The sequence below is a fragment of the Nyctibius grandis genome, chromosome 8 (genome assembly GCF_013368605.1).
Source record: "Nyctibius grandis isolate bNycGra1 chromosome 8, bNycGra1.pri, whole genome shotgun sequence".
NCBI lineage: Eukaryota > Metazoa > Chordata > Aves > Nyctibiiformes > Nyctibiidae > Nyctibius > Nyctibius grandis.
This window is the reverse complement of record NC_090665.1, coordinates 43,968,223-43,986,978: the sequence shown is the minus strand read 5'-3', so window position 1 is coordinate 43,986,978 and position 18,756 is coordinate 43,968,223. Positions and strand designations below refer to the sequence as shown.

At 41.9% G+C, this 18,756-nt stretch overlaps 1 protein-coding gene across 1 annotated transcript in view; it reads left to right on the top strand.

The window, feature by feature from the left end:
* GLIS1 (GLIS family zinc finger 1) overlaps positions 1–18,756 on the top strand; it is a 205,280-nt gene that overhangs the window by 145,781 nt on the left and 40,743 nt on the right. The window lies entirely within an intron of this gene.

The window sequence follows — 18,756 nt, the reverse complement described above, 5'->3', positions numbered from 1 at the left end:
GACCATTCAGCTGATTTGCAGGGAAGGCCAGCCTAGGGGAGAAGATTGTTTTACCCAGTGCTCGTAGAGGTTCTCCTCAGTTGACCAAATCTTTTCTGTGCCCTGATGAAGGGTCATTTCCTATTGTCATTGACATTGTTTGCCAAAGTTTGGTGCGTGTGGCTTTTAAGGGTGAGCGCACAAACGTGTCTGTGGTAACTTGCTGGCGTAATCCTTTGTGGCTGGGTATGTCCTCCATGCTGATGTTGTGCCAGGGCGTGCTTTAAGTCCGAGAGCCTGCAGGCTGTACTCTTATGGTTACGAGTTATGATTTTGTCATGGTAAGTTCTGAGGGAAAATCATGTGTTAGTCATGGTAAAAAATGTCAATGGAGAACCAAACAAAATAACAAAAAATCGGGGTATGTTTTGTGCTGCTTGACATGGGGTATTTAGGTACATGAACTTGGTTGATCCTAAGCAGAACTAGGTTCCCATGTCAAAATCAGTAACATGTTATTCATTGTAAACAGGATTCAGAGGCAGGAGTATCCTGTACACGTTTTATCATTTCTTTTGTCCCCATCCTGGGCTCTAATTTTAAAATCTTCTCTGTTCAGTGGACACAATCTGCCACACGGGTTGCTCAGCATTTGTCTTGCTTTTCTGTGCTGCTGTTTTTTTTAGTGACCCCATAGTGAAAGCAAGATAGTGATTGCAGTTGACTCTGTTGAGACCTGAGTGCTCCATTTGCTTACCTGAAATAATGAGATTTTATCTTCCGACACCCTGTCTTTCCCTGCCCTCCAACCCAATGAGTCTTTGATCTTGCCCTCCCAGAGGTCATCATTCTCTTCTTTGTCCTTCCAAACCTTATTTTCTCCACCAAATAGAGTTCCAATTTTGTCCTGCCACCAGCTGTTCAGCTGGGAGGTGCCACAGAATTCACAGTGGCATCTTGTTGGCCTGTTGTCTGTTAGGCCTTTTAAGTCTTACCTCCCCAGGAGCTCTCCTAATTTTATTGTTCTCTAGGATTTCCTAATGGTCACTAAGCAAGAATGCGGTGGCAGCATATCCCGGCTGTCTTGGACAGCTGTCTGAGGATGAGGGACTCAGTCACCTTCTGGAAGGCCTCTTTGCCTCAGTGTTTATGAGGAGGGTGTCCGTGACTGGGACGACTAGCCAGTTCTTGTCTAAATGCGGGTAAGGGGCCTCCTCCCAGAATGGCTGGTTAACATGACTTTGAGAAGTCTGTGATCTTTAAAAAGTTAAAGCTGTCTCCCACCAACAGTGGGTAAGAAAGAAACCCAGTAGTACAACAGGTACCTAGTGTTACAACAGGTGACAGTGGCCAGCAGCAAAAACTTCACAACAGGTATGAAAACTGGAACAGACAGACGTGATCACACAGTACTCACCAAACGTTAAAGAGTGGTGGTAAGCCCAGAAGCAAGAGGCCTAATGTCCTTTCCATACTGTTTACCTGAACTTTGACAGGTCTGAACAGTCTTGCTACACATGCATCGGTTCAAAAGTTTTCTAAATTTCACTTTCTCTCCATACCGGTTCCCCACAGCAACAAACTCTGAAATCTCCCATGTTCTGTGAATAAGTATTCCCTTTCCTCAGTTTTACATTTGCCATCTTTTAATTTCATTGCATGCCCTTTTGTTCTTCCTGTGCCACACAGAAGAAAAGATCTCATTGTATTTTCTCTTAGACCTTTATTTTAGAGGCTGTTCAAGAATTCACCTTTTCTCTCTTTTTTAAAAATAGTAGTCCAGCTTTTTCAAAGTCAGTATTTTCATCTGCCCTGCCACATTTGGCTAAAGAAGCCTCACAGAAGTTAACCCTGCACCTCAAGTGTATAGAAACCCTTAGGTTGGCCCTTGGTGAGTTCTGGGTAGCTCTTTCAGTTGCCTGGCTGGGTTGGAAAATGTCAGGAGATTGATGAGGTGGAATATTTGGCTGTATACAGGTACTGGCTCCTGGTGAGGATTAGGAAAAGGCATTCTAATGGTGGTGAGCCATCCTGAACTTTAGGAGTCCATCACTCTGGCTGTGCTTTAATGGCAGATAAGCTGAAGGGCTAAAGAGGTAGTTTTGAACACCCCTGTCTCAGCAAGGGAGAGTATTTGTGCCATCTAGAACCCAAGTTCTCTGTGTTACTGTAACAGGGGGCCAGCCAGGAGCTCAAGACTCAGTTTTTAAGGCAGTCTTGAAGGGGGCAATATCGTTTCCCCAGCAGTTCAGGGAGTTGTTTAATGCGTGCATGCATCAGCCCTTGTGTGTGTGGTCACACGTACAAGGGCTCTGTAACTGTTATCCTGCTCATTATTTGGAAGAAGCACAACTGTATGTGAAGTCCCTGTTTCAGGCTATGTGAAAGGCTCATACTAGTGAGGGGGTTTAGAGGTAAATTTCTCAGGCCAGGAACGTTTTGAAGACATTCAGCGCAGAGAGAATGGTCGTGTCCTGTTGATGTCATATCATGTAATTAGTGAGGTCATGCATACATAAAAATCATGAGAACAGGCAAGACTAGTAGGCCCACCACTCATGTCTCTTTTATTTTCCTTGGATACATTTTCCAACTGCACATTTGCCTGCTTGCTCTTTAACTTCTCTGTAATTAGGGGCTAATTAAAAAGGCACCAGCCTCCAAGATAAAATGTAAAGAGTTCTTATTTCATATGCTCACTCCTGGCAGTGAGAAAAGACCACAGAAAGCTCACAAGGAGGAACGTGAGTTTTTTTTCGCTACACAAAACATTGATGCAGGATTGTTTGGACAGAAAGAAGGGCTGCACCTCCCCATTCCCACAGGCCCTGACATTTCCAGGATTGCAACCAGTGGGAGAGGAGTTGGAGTAGGAGGGATCCACAAAATCTCCTCCCTGCTCCCAAGGGTAAAAGTAACAAAGCAAGCTGAGCAGTGCTAGGCAGAGGCTGTCTTTAAGTGACCTCCTCTGTCCAAGGCAAAGCATACCCATTCCACCCCAGAGGATGGCTGTGTCAACAGTCGTCTTGGGTCTATGGCATGCCTCTGCCCTGTGTAGTGCCTGTTTAGAAGGTTGGCACTGCCCTTGCTCTGGCCTCCCGCACACCTGGAAGCTTGCTAGCCCAGCTGGGGTGGCCTGAGTCTGAATTAATGATCTGTTCTGGAAGGCAGAAGTGAACTCATGCTGCTCTTTCTCCAGGCTAGTGTGGAAACTTGATGCACATATCTTTTCTTTAGTCTCTAGCTACAATTCTTTGTGTTCCGTCTGGAGAGAGTTTTACATCCCAAGAAGAGCTTTTGTGCTGAGAGCCTGTCTATCTTTTTCAACTGTATTAGTTGGTCTAATAAAAGGTACTCTTTCTCCTTGCAAGACTTTCCTCACTGTCATTAAAATATGTGTTTGTTTGCATATGGAGAGTTGAGGTTGTTTTGGACTTTTTTCTGGGGAAGGAGAAAAGGACATGGCATTTAAAAAAAATAATGGTAGCTTTTGGAAAAGTTCTAATAATTCATTAAATGCCAAAGTTTATTCTCCTTTTCAAAGAATGCATTGTGGTCACATAGATCACCATGAAGTCAAAGCACGTTTACTCCAGAACTCATCTCTTAAACAGAAAAATAAACCGACCATCTTAATTTTTGTTCAATTATGAGGTGATTGGAGAAGAAATATAAAAGGAAAGGTAGGGTTTTAAAAAGACATACTGTAGATTAATTCAGAGTTCCCAGCTTTTATTCACATAGAGTATCGTTTGCAAGAGCATAATGGAAGTGTTTATCAGAATTCTGGGTGAGTAAATGATGGGCCAAACCAGGACAAAATTTTGGAATAAGAAATCATCTGTGAGGATCTGATGTGAAGGTGCTAGTAGAATTGGAATAAAAACAACAGAATCTTTTCAGTGTTAAAATAGAGACATGGAAAGGAAGATCTCTCCAGAACAATCACAAATCAGTGTAGCCTAAGACCAATGGAAATTAGCCTTTCCTGTGCAGCTGTATGAAGAGCAAGGCTGAGGCTATTCTTGCCTGTGGAGCACACACTCAGTGCAAAGATCTCAAGGTGCTTTAGAGAAACAAAACCCAACGAATTAAGGCTCAGTACAATCCAGAGAGACACAAATGTATTTATATCCCCATTTTGTAGCTGATTAATGAGTCACAGAGAGGACAAGTGTTTAAAGCCTTGCTTTAAATTTGGAAATGCAGTATTGTATGTACTCAGGCTGGAGGCTGTACATTGCCTATGCCCTTGAAATAACCTTATTCATCTGCACCTGGAAGTTGTTCTCCATCCACAAAACCCAGTGGGGCTATTGAAAGCCAGTTCACAGGTGTCTGAAATTTTACATATAGAGGTGTGAGACTATTTAAAACATATGTGCAGGTGTTTACATTGCAAAGTGCAGGAGCAAGTCTGTGCACATCCAATTTAGGTTTCATGTTGAAAGATGGGGCTACCTTAAAGGAAGTCCAGGAACAGGTGGCAAGGTTGGCGTGTTCCCAAATACATCAGAAAGGAGATAAACCATACTATAAAGAGCTTATTTTTATGCTATATAACATGAATGCTGGTTGCTTGTTTGACATCATTATTTTTTTTTTCAAACATCTAGGAGAGCATTTCAAAGCGTAAAGGTGTATTAGCAAACTACCTGAAGATGACTATGTGTCTGGCATTCTCTTCAGTGCTATGGGTATTGATCTTCTGCTGGAAGGCCTGATTCTCCAGAGCACTGCTCCTGGCTCAGTGGCTTTACAGCAGTGACTGATGAGTTCGGGATGCTCCGAGAGCATCTCATGAGGCTCTTGGTGTTGCACAGTCCCTGCTCAGTAGGCATTTTGGTACAAATAGTCAGGACGAAACTACACACAGGAGATGGAGTGGTTTGCTTAGGGTCACCCAATCGCAGAACTTAACACCAAATCTCCCACAGCTGAGCTCCATGTCATATCCACTGCACTGCACTGTCTTTCCAGTTCAGCACTTCCTAGACACCCATCTGTCTCAGTTCATGCTGTCAGGCTGCTGGCAGATCAGAAGTGATCCCTTAGGTAGATCTCACCGGCAGACAGGAGCAGTAGGGGTGCTTGGCATGGCGTCGGTTGCAGGTATGTCTCCTTGAACCACGCATCAGTTGTTCAAACGTGTACTAGGGATGCTAATGGCTTCTGGCTACAGAGTTTTTCAGAAATGTTATTGCTAGTAGCTATTTTGTCTAGTTGGAGATGGACAGTTTTATAAGCCAGTAACTTCTGTAAAGCTGTGTGGAGCACAGCACTGAAATGGGACATCTAAAAAGATGTCCAGGAGAAAACTTAGTTCTCCCCTGTAGTCTGTGGTCTTGGCAAGTGCTGAGCCTGGCACCCCGAGGGAGCAGAAGCACTCTCTTTTCTTGCTCCAGGACCAACGTGGATGGGCCAGGTATCCAGTTGTGGCAAGCCCAAGGCTGAAGGCAGCTGCCCTTCCCCTCAAGTGGCAGAGAGGACCCAGATGTGGAGGAGAGTAATTACAGGGAGTTACAGCCCCGTACACCTCCTTCATCCTGGTTAATCTCTCTAGGAAGTGAGAGGAAGAGCAGTACAAATGCTTGATTGTCTTAAGTGCCTAGAGTTTGCACATAGAAGAGACAGGAACAGGGACAGAACCTTTCTTTGGATTTGGAAATAGGGAACTGTGCAATAGCCTCCTGCACAGCCTGTCTCCCTGAAACAAACAGGTCAGGTCCCACCAGTAGCAGAATCTTCTCTCCCTCACCTCAGTGGAAGCTGGGAGAGCTTCCCAGTTAGCCATATCAGACCTCGTGAATTGAGTAGCTTCAGCAGCAGCAGCCAGGAGGAGCACAGCATATTTTAAGAGGGGCCCCACAAGGACTTGAAGTCATCCAGCACCTTCAACACATCAACTCTGGATGCTCTCCAGAGCCAGAAAGTGCGGAGTCAGCATGCAAATGTAAAAATGAAACATATTTAGGCCTTGGGAGGTTTGTCTTGGGTGTGGTCCGAGTTCTGCCTATCGTTTTGGGTCACTTCCTCTTGTTTTACCCAAGCTGCTTTGGCCCATGCTTGGCCTTGGACTCCTCATTCTGAACCTCCAGTGCAGGGCTCGGCAGCACATTTCAAGACGCAACTGTTCTGCCTGGTGCTGTTTGCATAGATAGTATCTGGGAGCGTCAGGGCTCCAAGAACTGCGATAGGAGGCATAAACAACTTTAAAACCAAAATAAACTCTTGCTATCAGAGTCACAAGGCAAGCTGTCCAACACAACATTGGTCTCTGATTTTATATTTAATTTTAGAAGCTGAAACTAAATGTTTTAATTTTATATTATCCTCAACATAATGCTAATTTGCTCCAGATGTCCACTCAGAGCTGAACGTTGCCATTTTGCATAGAAAGCATGTGCGTCAGTGATTTATTCCAAATAGCTTCTATTTTACTGCATTTCATTTTATTCTCAATGAAGTACTTAACAACATGTTTCTCTTTAAGAATCTTACTTAATCATATGGATATAATTTCTTCAATTTACGTTTTCAGTTCTTTAGTGTGGTGGCCACAGGGTGTTTCTTAACCTAGGAAGATTAAATGCACATGTTGAAAGCTGCTTATATTTGAGTTTGAGGCACTTTCATTTCAAAGTCCTTCACGTAAGGTACAGAAGTGATTGTGGTTTCCTGCTAGGTTATGGGATGGAGGTATGACTCTCAGGAAAACCTTGCAGATACCTTCTAAATGTTGGATAATCATGCATGACAATAACATAATTTAATTTCTTTCAAACCTGTGGTCTACTGAGAGTGTTTAAGACTTTTTTATTGGGGTTCAGGAAAAAAAGAGATTTGATTTTCTTGTCATTTCTGGGCTACAGTTCAACATTTCAATTTAAAACCTATTTCCGTTGAGTTCCATTTCCAGTTTTCCCTCAAAATATTATCTTAGAAAATGTCTTTTCTTCAGTTATTTATTTATTTATTTAGCAGCGTATTAAAAATTATGTGAGACAGCTCAATGTGAAACCTTTGTTATTTGAGCCTGGCTCATTCAGCCATTCCTGTACATGGGCTGCTATTGGTCAAGTATGTCAGGAATGTCCTTTGGCAGCGTCCTCCTCAGGAGCTACGTCATGTGTGTAAAGCAGCTCGTATGAACGAGTCGGCATGGATACGAGGCTGATCTGAAGGAAGATCTTTCCTAGGAAGCAAAGTCCAGGAAAGATTCTTATTCTTCTTTCATTTTAAAGCTGACCCTGAGTGTGTCGTTTGTAGTAAGATAGGATGCTTCTGCAGTGGTTGTACGGTCTAGGTGTAACACACCAGTTTCCTCAGATATCAAAACCTGCTCTTCTTCCCTGTTAAAAATCATTTCATCCATGTAATCCCTTTCCCTCTTAGGCTTTCAGGTGGCAACCTATAACCATGGAAAATAAATTTCGTGAGGTCGCATCATTTGCAAGGCTGGTTATTCCTACCTGAAATGGTGTTCATCTGTATTCATCTGCATTTTCTTGTTGCATTTTTTCATAATCTTGGCTTTTCATTTTTCAGAACTAACCTTGCTGTTATTCTACAATTGTATTAGTTTATTACACTGAATTGTTGACACAGCTGGTAGGGAGCTAAGTGCTGTGGTTTCACACAATAAAATTTCAGACAATATGTGTAGCACTTCTTTTTCATACATATCATTTGAAAGCCATATGATTCACCAATATGTGTTATTGTTATCCACCCATGTGGGATACAATCTATTTTAAATTAGTGAAGTGACTTGGTAAGCTCCCTGTAAACAATAAGACTGTGGGAAAACATTAAGTGCTATTCAGAAAAGAACATTGCTATATTGCCTTTTATCCCAAGGATCCCACAGTGCTATAGAGAAGGAAGGGACCTGGCACTGCTGCCACGCTGTCTGCTCTTCAGCAGAGAGCTCATCTTCACAATAGACTTTAGAAGGCAACTCCACCACTTAAAACTGGAGCAGGGTTTGGTGAAGATCGTAACTACCCACACTAGTTCAGGGTGCTAGGACGTAGTAAGTCACCATGAGTGAAAAGTAGCAATGGACTTTGGGGTGTTTGTTAGCAAAATCTTGTTTTAACTTCTCCTTTGGAGGCTTAGGCACGGAATCCAATATAACTGCTCCACAGGCTGGTGTGCATCAGCCACTGTAACTGTTGAAGCACATGCACTTAGCGCATGAAGTGTGAGGTAATGGGAGTGAGCTCAGCCTGTAACAGAAGGCATCACATTACTTATCAGGTCTACCAGAGAGAAGGATCTTAGGTACGGACCATTGCTGCGGCTCAGCTGAAGCATGGTGGTCATTTACAAAGTGCAAGAACAGAATTGTGTTTCCAAATTCTAAAACATGGCTCTTCCAACTACGCATTGCCTAACCAAGCCTAGACACTGGTTTGATTTTGGCAAAGCCAGAAAACCGACTTCCTTTAAAACAGGTGAGGTCTAGAAGCCATTTTCCTAGGAATACATCTCTCAGATTTTCCGTCATGTAATGAACATGGCCAAGCAAGATGAAATGAAAACACTGCAAGACTAACGACTTTGGGTAAAATGAGGAGAAGTTCCTCATTTGCAGGGAAGAGAGCCTGTTCTCTCAGAAAGAGGAGATTATTCTTCTCCATGTTGTTACCCTTTAGCTCTCCCAGTGTAAAGTCACCCTGTGGAATTCTGGTGTAGGGTGGCTGGAACAGGTCAGCGGGCGAAGGAGGGAACCATGTCTCGGGGTTCTGCTCCACAACCAGGGCATGAGAGAAAGCAGAATAAAGTAACCAACCCTGAGATGGTAACAAGCTCCCACCACATTGCACCGTCTCTCTTTCCTGGTGGTTCACCAGCAGCTCTCGTAGGGCTCTTTGCCAGAGCTCAGCTCTACATATGCGAGGAAGTATTGGGCATAATCACGTACATCTTAGCAGATCCTTTGCCTTCCTTGGATTACAGGTTGAACCCCAGTCTTCATTTATGGATATTCAGATTGGCCCAGCAAGGCACAGAAGAGAGCAGGAGCCTATCTGAGCATGGAAAATCCCACCAATTTGTCTACTCCCTTGCTAAGAAGAACCTTAGAGAAATTTGTGTGCTCTTCTTATCACTTTGTGCAAAGGTTCATCCAGTATCGAATATTTAATGCAGCTTGTTGTTAATTTGTAGGGAAACTTTATTCTTCTTAACTGATCTTTAGAAACAACAATTTGATAGAAAAGCTCCATTATGTGCACGCAGAAATGAATACAGGTGGAGTGTGAGGAAGACAATGTCTTTTAGGAAAAAAAACCCACCACCCTATCTAAAACAGGGAAAAAAAAGGAGCAATAAAGCTCTCCACTTTGTGAAACACATTTTATGAGGAAAATTAATGATCTATGTTCAACCACACACAAAAAGTTGTATTTGCAACAAAAAACACATAGGTGGGTGGAGAGTTACTTCCTGGTAATTTTCATCTTTTCTAAGAGAGAATTTGGTTGTGGTGACTAGTTTAGTTAGCTGTAACCAGCAATTTCCAAGTGTAGATCAGTTTTCACCCACAGGACCCTCCTCTGTTTGATCTGCCAAGGACAGGAGCCACTTTGTTAGCTGCGATGACATGTGACAAGCTATGAGTGTAAAACATATTTATTTATTGGTCTTGAATATGAGCTGGGTTTCCCAGGATTAAAAAAAAAAATAGTAGTCTGGGGGATGAGTGGGACGTTAGGATGGACACTCACTGTTGCCAGATTACCCCGTATTTGCTACAGATGGGGTTTGGCACACGCTTGTCTGAAATCTTCCTGTGACGGGGGACAGACAGAGCACAGACCTAATGCAGGATGTTCATGCCTGTGGTGCATTGGAACCCTTCCTGTTTATAGACACGCTGCTGGCATGTTACAAAGGCAGGCTGGACTGTGTGCAGATCTTGCTCTTCCTTTACTGGTTCATTAAAAAAAGAGAAAAATATGAAAAAAGAGGGAAGTTTTTCATTTCACTTTTCCATATAAATGTTTGTTAGTGAATACATTCAGAGTATTTCAATTACAGTTGATTCTAGTGTCTGATGTCAATATAACAGCTTAAGATTATTTGCTTAATTCCTGAATGTGTGCATTGTTTTTAGCAAACATTTTTAATTTACATGTTTGTCCTGCCTCTCTTCAAATCTCCCATTGGATTCAGAATATAAACCAGGACAGGCAGTTTCTCTGCCATTCTCTTTGCAGATGTCTCTCAAAGAATCAGTGCCCCTACGCCGGGTACAAAAGGGTTGATGAATTCCCCAGCACGCATGAATGTCCTACGCTGAAAGAGAGTGCTCAACACTTTACAGGAACAGCTTACAGAAGCAGGGTGTGTAATTTTTAATAACTGGGATAAAAACCCTCAGTGACATCTTTAAAATATAAATGCCTTTTCTTGTTTCTTTTATTTCTTTCCCCCCCTTATTTTGCCTTTTCATCTCTTCTCCTTTCAATTCCATTAAGCTTCATTGTACAATAATGTATTGCAGTGGACTTTTTTCAATTATGTTTTTGATTTTTTCCTCCTTGTTACTATAAAACTCCAGATGTTTTGAGACTTCATGGTTCTCTGGATATTTTTTCCTTTATTTTAATCTTCTTTTGTAACATGCCACACATGTGGTATTTTGGCCTTTAAAGATGCTACGCTATGCTAATCAGCCATAAGTTTTGGGAAGGTTTTTTTTTTTCTTTTTGTAATGACTTTTTTCCTTCTTGCTGTTGTCCTCTCTTTATTTTTTTTTTTCTAAACTGGTTAGTCCACATAAATGGATTCTCTCCTTGTCCTGGGGCTGCATTCATTATCTTAAGCAAATTAATTCTTCACTCCAAATTTGCAAACTCTTATACCTGTAAGTAAATTATGAGTGCCTATTCCATCTTGCATGTCAGTGAAATGCATTCTGTACAGAACTGTTTGCAGTGTAAGTGGCCTCCCAGACCAAAACCACAGTCTGTTATTTAAAGATGTGACTGAAATGTGGGCCAAAATGCAAAGACATAAGCAAGAGCCTATGACAGAATTTCAATAAAGTTTCAGCTGAGATAGGAGTAAATAGGTCATACATTAGATGCAAACTGGAACTGAAATGTTTCCTTGGGAGAGTGAGGTAAGGCAATGACTGATCCAGAGGAACAAAGGTTTGAAGTATGTGTAGTAAACTATATTTTTTTGTTAAAAAAAATCTAAAGGAACTGGAGGGAAGCATTTTAATTTTATTTGTGGTTCTTTGCTGGTGCAGCTGGAAGGGGTTTTTAATTGATTTTGTCCCCAAAACAAGCAGATCTGGCTTCAGATATTGGAGCAGCAAATCTTGGATCGTGTGATTTCCTTTAATTTCGAATAGCTTGTAAGCTATGCAAAAAATCCCAAATAAATAATAGTTTCCTAATTACATATGAGGAAATAAAGGGATTGACATGTAGATTTCAGGAGGGGTGTCTTCTTTGCTTATTACATGACCATATGAATTTTGCATTTTGTTTTTCAAAATGTTGCTCCATGCAATGTTATTTTTGCCTGCAAGCCATAATACTGCATTCAGTCCCACTGTGATGAGGTTTCAGAAGATTGTTTGGTTTCCAAATGACATATTTAGCAAAACCTTATGGCAAAATCTGTGGCTGTCGTGCTGCTGATAGTAAGATTTCCCCAGTTTCCTGGTTCATTCTCATATGTTGCAGCAAATAAATGCAAGTACCCCTGCTTTGACAAATGTTTATCCTTCTACTTGATTAAAGAAGGATTGCTAAAAAGAATTTTAAGACTGGCAATGAGGTCTTGTGAAGATTATAGGATGCTCTGATGGTTTCACAGATATTTTGGGGTTTGCTGGAAAACGTATGGAAAACTCTGCTTGCTCACTGAAATGCTCACTGAGGTGCCTGACCTACAGGTACTAGAAGAAATAATTCTATGAATATTTCAGTGCTTTGAACAACATTCACCCCTTTATTGACAGATGTTACTTTACAGTTATGTGAGCAAGATTTTTGAGGGACAAAACATGCCAGTGCTACTTAGAGACAGGCTAAGACTCAGTGCCTGTCCTGATGAGCTGGTCTTCTGCACTCAGTATGACAGCAGACCTTGAGAGATGATTGGCAGAACTCACATTTAATGCCAGATATACTCAGGAACACAGGTAAAACTAGCTTTAAGAAACAAAACCCAGAAGCCAAATCTGGGCTGCCTCCATAGTCAGGGGAGAGAGACGGGCATGTACCAAGCAGGCTGCACCCCCCTGAGCTCCCTTAGCCGCAGCCTCGTGCTGGGCAGACCTGCCGTTCCCCAGGGACTCGCGGAGCTCAAACAACGACGCTGTTCATTTTTTAGACAGTACAGTGAGGGCAGAGGAATCCCATCTCAGGGGATGTTGGCAGGCAGGTGGTTGGACTTTGCAGTCAGAGAAGTCTGTGTGTGTGTGGAAATCACCTCGCATGCAGAATCAGACGTGGTGGCTGTTGAAAGCCTCATGACTTAAATGAGTCTGTTGTTACGCCTTGCGTGGGCCAGGTCTGCATTCCTCATGCACCCATAACTCCTAGTACTGCCAGAGCGGGGGTCAGGAATGCGGACTGAGGGGCTTATAAAATTCATAGAATTGAAATAAGAGAGACAGCCCGAAGTCTTGTTTAGCTCAGTGACGTATGCTGATCAAACACCTCCTCCCGCATTTTCAGTGTATTAGTATTTCCCAGTTTCACGTTAATTAGGAAATATGCAACCTGTCTAACAGCATAAAGAAAAATGAACTGCTGGTGTACAATGTGTTGGTGTCAAACGGTCGGCCCTAAAACCCAACAACGTGAAGGATGTATTGCAGTTATTCTGTGGCTTACTTTTCTAGATTTTTTCTTTTTCCTGTTCTGAACCTTTTTACCTTTTCTTTTCCTACACAGCGGCAATTGTACAATAGTCTGGCTAAAGCCCTAAATGCTTTTTTTTGTAATACAAATAATAAAACAAGTACAAGCAATTTTTCCCAGGACTCAAGTGAAATATCATGCAGAAGTGTCAACGTAAATTGTTCAGACTTCAACAAAACCCATAGAAATTGGCAGATCCTTTTTCTGTTACAGGTATCTTCCGTTATTTTGTTACCACAAGGGGAAGAAAGCAGCTTCTAACAATTTAAATCTGTAAACTGGCTATATGAACTGGGATTCCTTAGGAAGTTGAGAGCTCAGTCCTATGGGTTACGGTTTATGTACGCAAATAGTTCTGTTGAGTTTAATAAAACTCCTTGCATGAGTCATGTTACTCATGAGTAAGTGGTTGCAGGATCAGGGCTTTACATTGTAGCTGCAACAGAGAATCAAAAATTAATCCAATCAGGAGTTTGCTATAAAAACCAAAGCACCAAATCAGGTATTTTGATTCTTGTGTTGGGTGAAGCAACTTGTGTGCTTCAGTTACTGCCATTCATAACGGTTTGGAGCCTGGTATGCCTCCTGCCATGTCCCCAACATTAGACCCAGTGTGCTATAAAACATTGATGCTATTTAAAGGGTGGTGTGACTGCTTCCTCCCCCCCAGAAGGGATACATGTCCTCACAGGATCCTTTTTCTCGTAACATGTTTTTCAATAAAATTTTCCCAATTTTGTAATCAGTTGGGAAGAAAGAACATTTCACAATGTTCATAAGGCTTGTAGATGTTTTGACCAGACATAAGATTTCCTATTGATAGTATTAAATGCTTTGGAATGAAATGTTTTGGGTTTTCCATCTGTAGGCTGTCTGAGATGTCAGCAGCCAATGTGACCTGCTCTTTCCCTTCTAGGTCGATAAATAAAAGGCAGCTTGTTTAACTGATCTTGCAGCAGAGAGCAGAGGTGTATATTAATGAGCTTTCTCTAATGGCACACTGGACCTATTTAGCACTACAACTGTGAAGGCTTCTCTTTTTCAGTCATAACTCATTTCCTAAGAAAATGTCAGTTATTGCTTCACCTTTTGGTCTGAGCTGTTTAGTTTATAGTTTATTTCTTCTGATCTGTACCACTGACAGATATTGTAGACATGACTGTGATTAAATACGCTTATGAAAATGGTAAACATTTGATAATATAAACCTTATTGGGAATACGCTGTTATTTCTGCATGGCAGCATTCTCAGGTGCATTCAGAGTATAATGTGGAAGCAAAGAAAAAACATTTTAAGCAATTACAGTTATTAGATTAAATTGTTTTGTTAGGAAAATTGTGATGTGTTTAGATCACTGTGAGATAATTTAGTGTTTTCATAAATATGCCTTTTAAATGCATGATATTGCAGCAGCTACACTCCAGTGAGATTTTAGTGTAAAATAAAGATACCATATGTATTTCCATATGGTAGTGAACTAATTCAGTCCTGTAAATTTCTACAACGTTATTTTTTCTGGTAGAAGCCCTATTCTAAAAGCAGCAGTAGTTATAAAATCCAGTCAGTGCATCATGCTATTTACTGTGATCATGTGGCATTGTTTTGTGTCTGTGCTCAGATGTGTGTAGCACAGCACTGTCTGAAGCACACATTAACAATCTCACAATAAAGACAAAAGTAGTAATGGCAATATAATTATTATTTTTATTGATGAACTTGTTTAAGAGCTCTGTTGACATTTACAGTCTTTGAGGATCATACAGCGTTTGTTACAGTTATCCCAGGCATCAAATGTCAACAAAATGTTTAAGATTGTAGGATTAAGCAGTGACAGATTGGGGCCAGATGTCTGGAAGATACTGCTAAGTGGCCTTCTCAGTTGATCAAATAGCTCTTACCATGCTAAAGCCCTTTGGAAACTGAACATTTGTTCTTTGTAGTTGAAGCTGAGACACTTCTGGGATTGATGGATCTTCCTGGAGGTTATTTGAGAAGGAGAATGAGCACCCCATTTATCCAGGAGTAGTTTTATTGGTGTATATATATAAATACACTCCAAGTAGCAAGGGTAGGTGGAAGGGTTAAAAGTGTTGGTGAGTAGCAATGAAACCCAAGAATTACCTTACAGAGTCATCCCAACAGTTTCCTCAGCAACCCAGTTGAAGTTACCTTGTTCTTGTACAACTGCACAGGTGAGACACTTCTGCATTGGGGAAGCTGTGTCTCAGCAGTGCTGTCTCCACGTGTGGACTTGTAGGGAAAAACTGCAAGGGACACAGTCAGCAGATTCAGCAGGAAGTAACAGAGCTGAAAGAGGTTTTCCTGGAGTCCTTCAAAGTGGAGACCTTTCTGCAGCTCTCAGTGGATTCTCTCAGCCCCACGCTTGTCAGGTCTTTGCACCAACTCCTTTCCTCCCTCCCTCTCAGGCCTTCCGCCTTCATCTTTGTACATCACCTTCTTCTTTTCTCATCACTTCCCAACAATGTTCTTGCCCTCCTCTCCTTTTCCATTGATTTTCTTCCTATTTAGCCAACCCTACCTTTAGCAACCCTGCCTCCTTGAAAAGGAGTGCTGGAGTCATTCTCTGCTGTGTATTCTCTCACCTTATGTGTTTAGAATGAATTTGGCACAGCATTGTAACTGTCCCACTATCTGTTACCCAGCTTAACAGAGCTGGATAATATAAATATATAAATTAGGAAATTATAATATAAATAAGAAAAGCCCTTAAAGTCCAGGCATACGTGGTGATGGAGGAACCTTACTGCCGAAGGCATTAGACCTTTGGATTATGTGTTAGTACCAAAAAAGGCTGTTGACCACAGTAAAAGTATAATAAACCCCTGTTTGAGTGTTGCTGCTTACATTGTAGCTCTGAGCATTTATGGTAGGGCCTGTTCCTTTTCTTTCTGAAGTCCCGATGCAGCATCCAGCAAACTCTTAAACATATGTGCTTTCATGTGCTTTAAATTAAGCTTGTGTTTAGATGTTTTAGGACATTTGCCACTGGCATTTTTGCTACTGACATCAATGAGAATCGAGCTGGACCTTTAATTAGTTTGGGTTATTCTGCATACTTTCCTACTTTGCATTAGGCTGTAGATAAGGAGCTGAGGACTGGTAATCCACTAGAAAAAATGTTCTGAAGCTCAAGATCCTCCATTCATGACTGAATAGCTGAGAAATTACTTCTGTGACCTAACAGATCTTCCAGGCCTGAGACAACATGGAGACAAGAAGGATCAGGTTGTGGAGTGTCACTGTAGTGATTCTGGTGCCAGCAGGGTATAGTGTCCCAAGGTCCCAGTAACAAGGAATGTTGCTATATAATGTCCTTCTGGGATAGGTTTTTTGATGACTGTATGCAAGAACCAGAAACTCCTGTAGAGAGGGGAGTGGAGTACGTAGAAGGGACTTGTGACAGTCAGGGGAGAGTCTGCTCAGGTCAGGGAGAAGGAATGGCACACGTGGGGGGACAGCATGAACAACTGAAGGGAAAAGCTTGGTCTTGGGGCTCACCTGGGATTCGGGTGAATGTGGCTGCAGAGCTGAGCTGCAAAACAATTTTGTAGACTCTGGGTCTGATCCTCACGCTACCTTGTGGTTATATATTGGTGAGTAAAACTGAGAAGAGCCGGTCTATTGAACTGAAAATGAAAGGGATATTAGTTCAAAGGGTGTGATACGACACTGGACACAACACTAATCAAAGGAGACTGAAGAAAGGTAGCGAGAGGAGGGGAAGGGAGAGGATTAGCTCCATTTGCCAGAGACTGGCCTTATGGAATGTCTTACAAGAACTCTGGATTTGCCAAACTCTGCTTTATTTTTCATGGACTTCAGCATATTTGCACATTTCAGATTGCTTCGTTCTGAATCCTTGCCAGATTTTTAGTGGTGATTAAGAAGAAAGTTTGTTTCTTTTTAAGCCTTGGTGGCTTGGTCACTTCCAAAACTCCCCCACCTCCCTGCACCAGCTCAAGTGTTCAGAGGGGAGTCATGGCCAAAAAGCAAACTTCTGAAGCCATAGACTGCATGTCTCCAGATGACTCTGTGGATCTGTCATGATAGTTGTGATGGGGAAAGGCGGAAGTATATGCATATCAGATAGCTGTCTGCACACAGCGGCCCAAATATGCCATTCAGACAGATTAAATATCTGCCCAGGGAGTGAAATATTTAGGGCAGTAAAAGCCATAGTGATCCTTTCATGTATGAGCAGCAGAGAAAGGCAGAAATTTGCAGTCTGCCAGGAAACCCTCTGTGTGGGTGCCTGTGTGTTGGAGTGCATTGGTGTGCTGAATTTGTAGTGTGCAGAGCCCATCTGCATCCAAAGACAGAACACAGCCTGCAAAATGAAGTGCTAGCTTGAGAATCCAGATCACTTTGTTCACTGTGTTGAGACGCTTAAAACACACTGGTCTGAGCAGGATGTGATGGACCTTTGTCCATCAGTAGTTAAAATTGCCTTTGTCAGGCACCAGGAGATCAGGTGCCTCAAGTTCACAGCATCTTCTAGGCTCCATCTGCATGTACCCTCCCTTCCCACCCCTCTGCCTGCAATGCTGGATGCAACAGCTGAGTCAGAAGTTTGCAGGCACCGATGTATATTAGAGGTGTGTGCATAACAAATCGAATGTGATGGGGATTGGCAAGACTGTAATTTTTGTAGTGCCATCTGAAGAACTGCAGGTAGCGAATGGAAAGCTGCTGAACCAAATCCTGACTCAGCAGAAGGAAGTGACAAAGCACTCACTAATTTTGTGAGGGTCAAGGTTTCACTCTTTATGAGCAAGAAGGGTACAAAAAAAAATCTGGCTTCCAGAAACAGTGGTTTTAAGACACACCTACCTTATTTCAGAATTGTTTTTAGTGTTGATATGAAGGTGAATTGGGTTGTGTTTCTCAAATACATTCTTTGAGATCTCGAATCATAGAGGAGCCAGGGTTTTATCTGTATAGAGATGCTAGAAAATCCACAGTGCTGTGAAGCTGCAATGCAGAGGGGGCAAAGCATATGCACACCACCACACGTATGTGTGCACAGAAGTATTTGTGCACATGCCCAAGTGCCTGAGTGCATTTTGTGGATTTGCTGGTGCATGAATGTGCATATGCATGTATTTGTGCACACCTGAATTAGTTCCCAAAGCCCATATTAGAGGCAGTGCCTCCACTGCAGTCACCTCTTGTCTGTAACACCAAAACGTATCAGCGAGCAGTGCAAAACACCCTTCCCTTGGCCTAGTAGCTGGAAATGTTAATTATTTATTTATTCAGATTGAATTTGAAACAGTGACTTTTGTTATGAATGCTATGCAGCGTTTTATTACTGAGTTCTCTAATGAAGCGGGTACTTAAGAAGTCAGAATTGCTCAGGTTACTGGTTGTATAAATGCTGAGAACAGATCTGAATGATACGGCTGGTAAAGAAAAGGGTGCAGAATAACAGCAGAGTTCCTTTGGATTGATCTTCAAATGGATCAGGTCTTCTTGTAATAGTCCGTGCTCATCTGCTCCACTGTATAGTATTTCAGACACCTGAAACCAGGTTCTTAGCCGCCACAAATAGCTTCTCTTGCTCTCTCTGTGTAGCAGCTAATTGTTATTGCTCACAGTGGTTCCTGTGCCAATGAACATCTAAGAGAACTCATCAGAACACTTGTTCTTTCTTTAAATTTTCTGTTCTGACACCATGTCTTTAAGCGTGCAGTGCTTCAGACAGAATACGTGAGATATTTATAACCCTTGTATTATTATTGAGCTACACACCATGTCTTCAGTGACAGATTAAATGAACAGCACAAAATGTTGTGTTTCATCCATAAATTTCAACAGTTGTTTGAATGTTTGTTGATTTATTGCATGTCCAACTTGGATCTT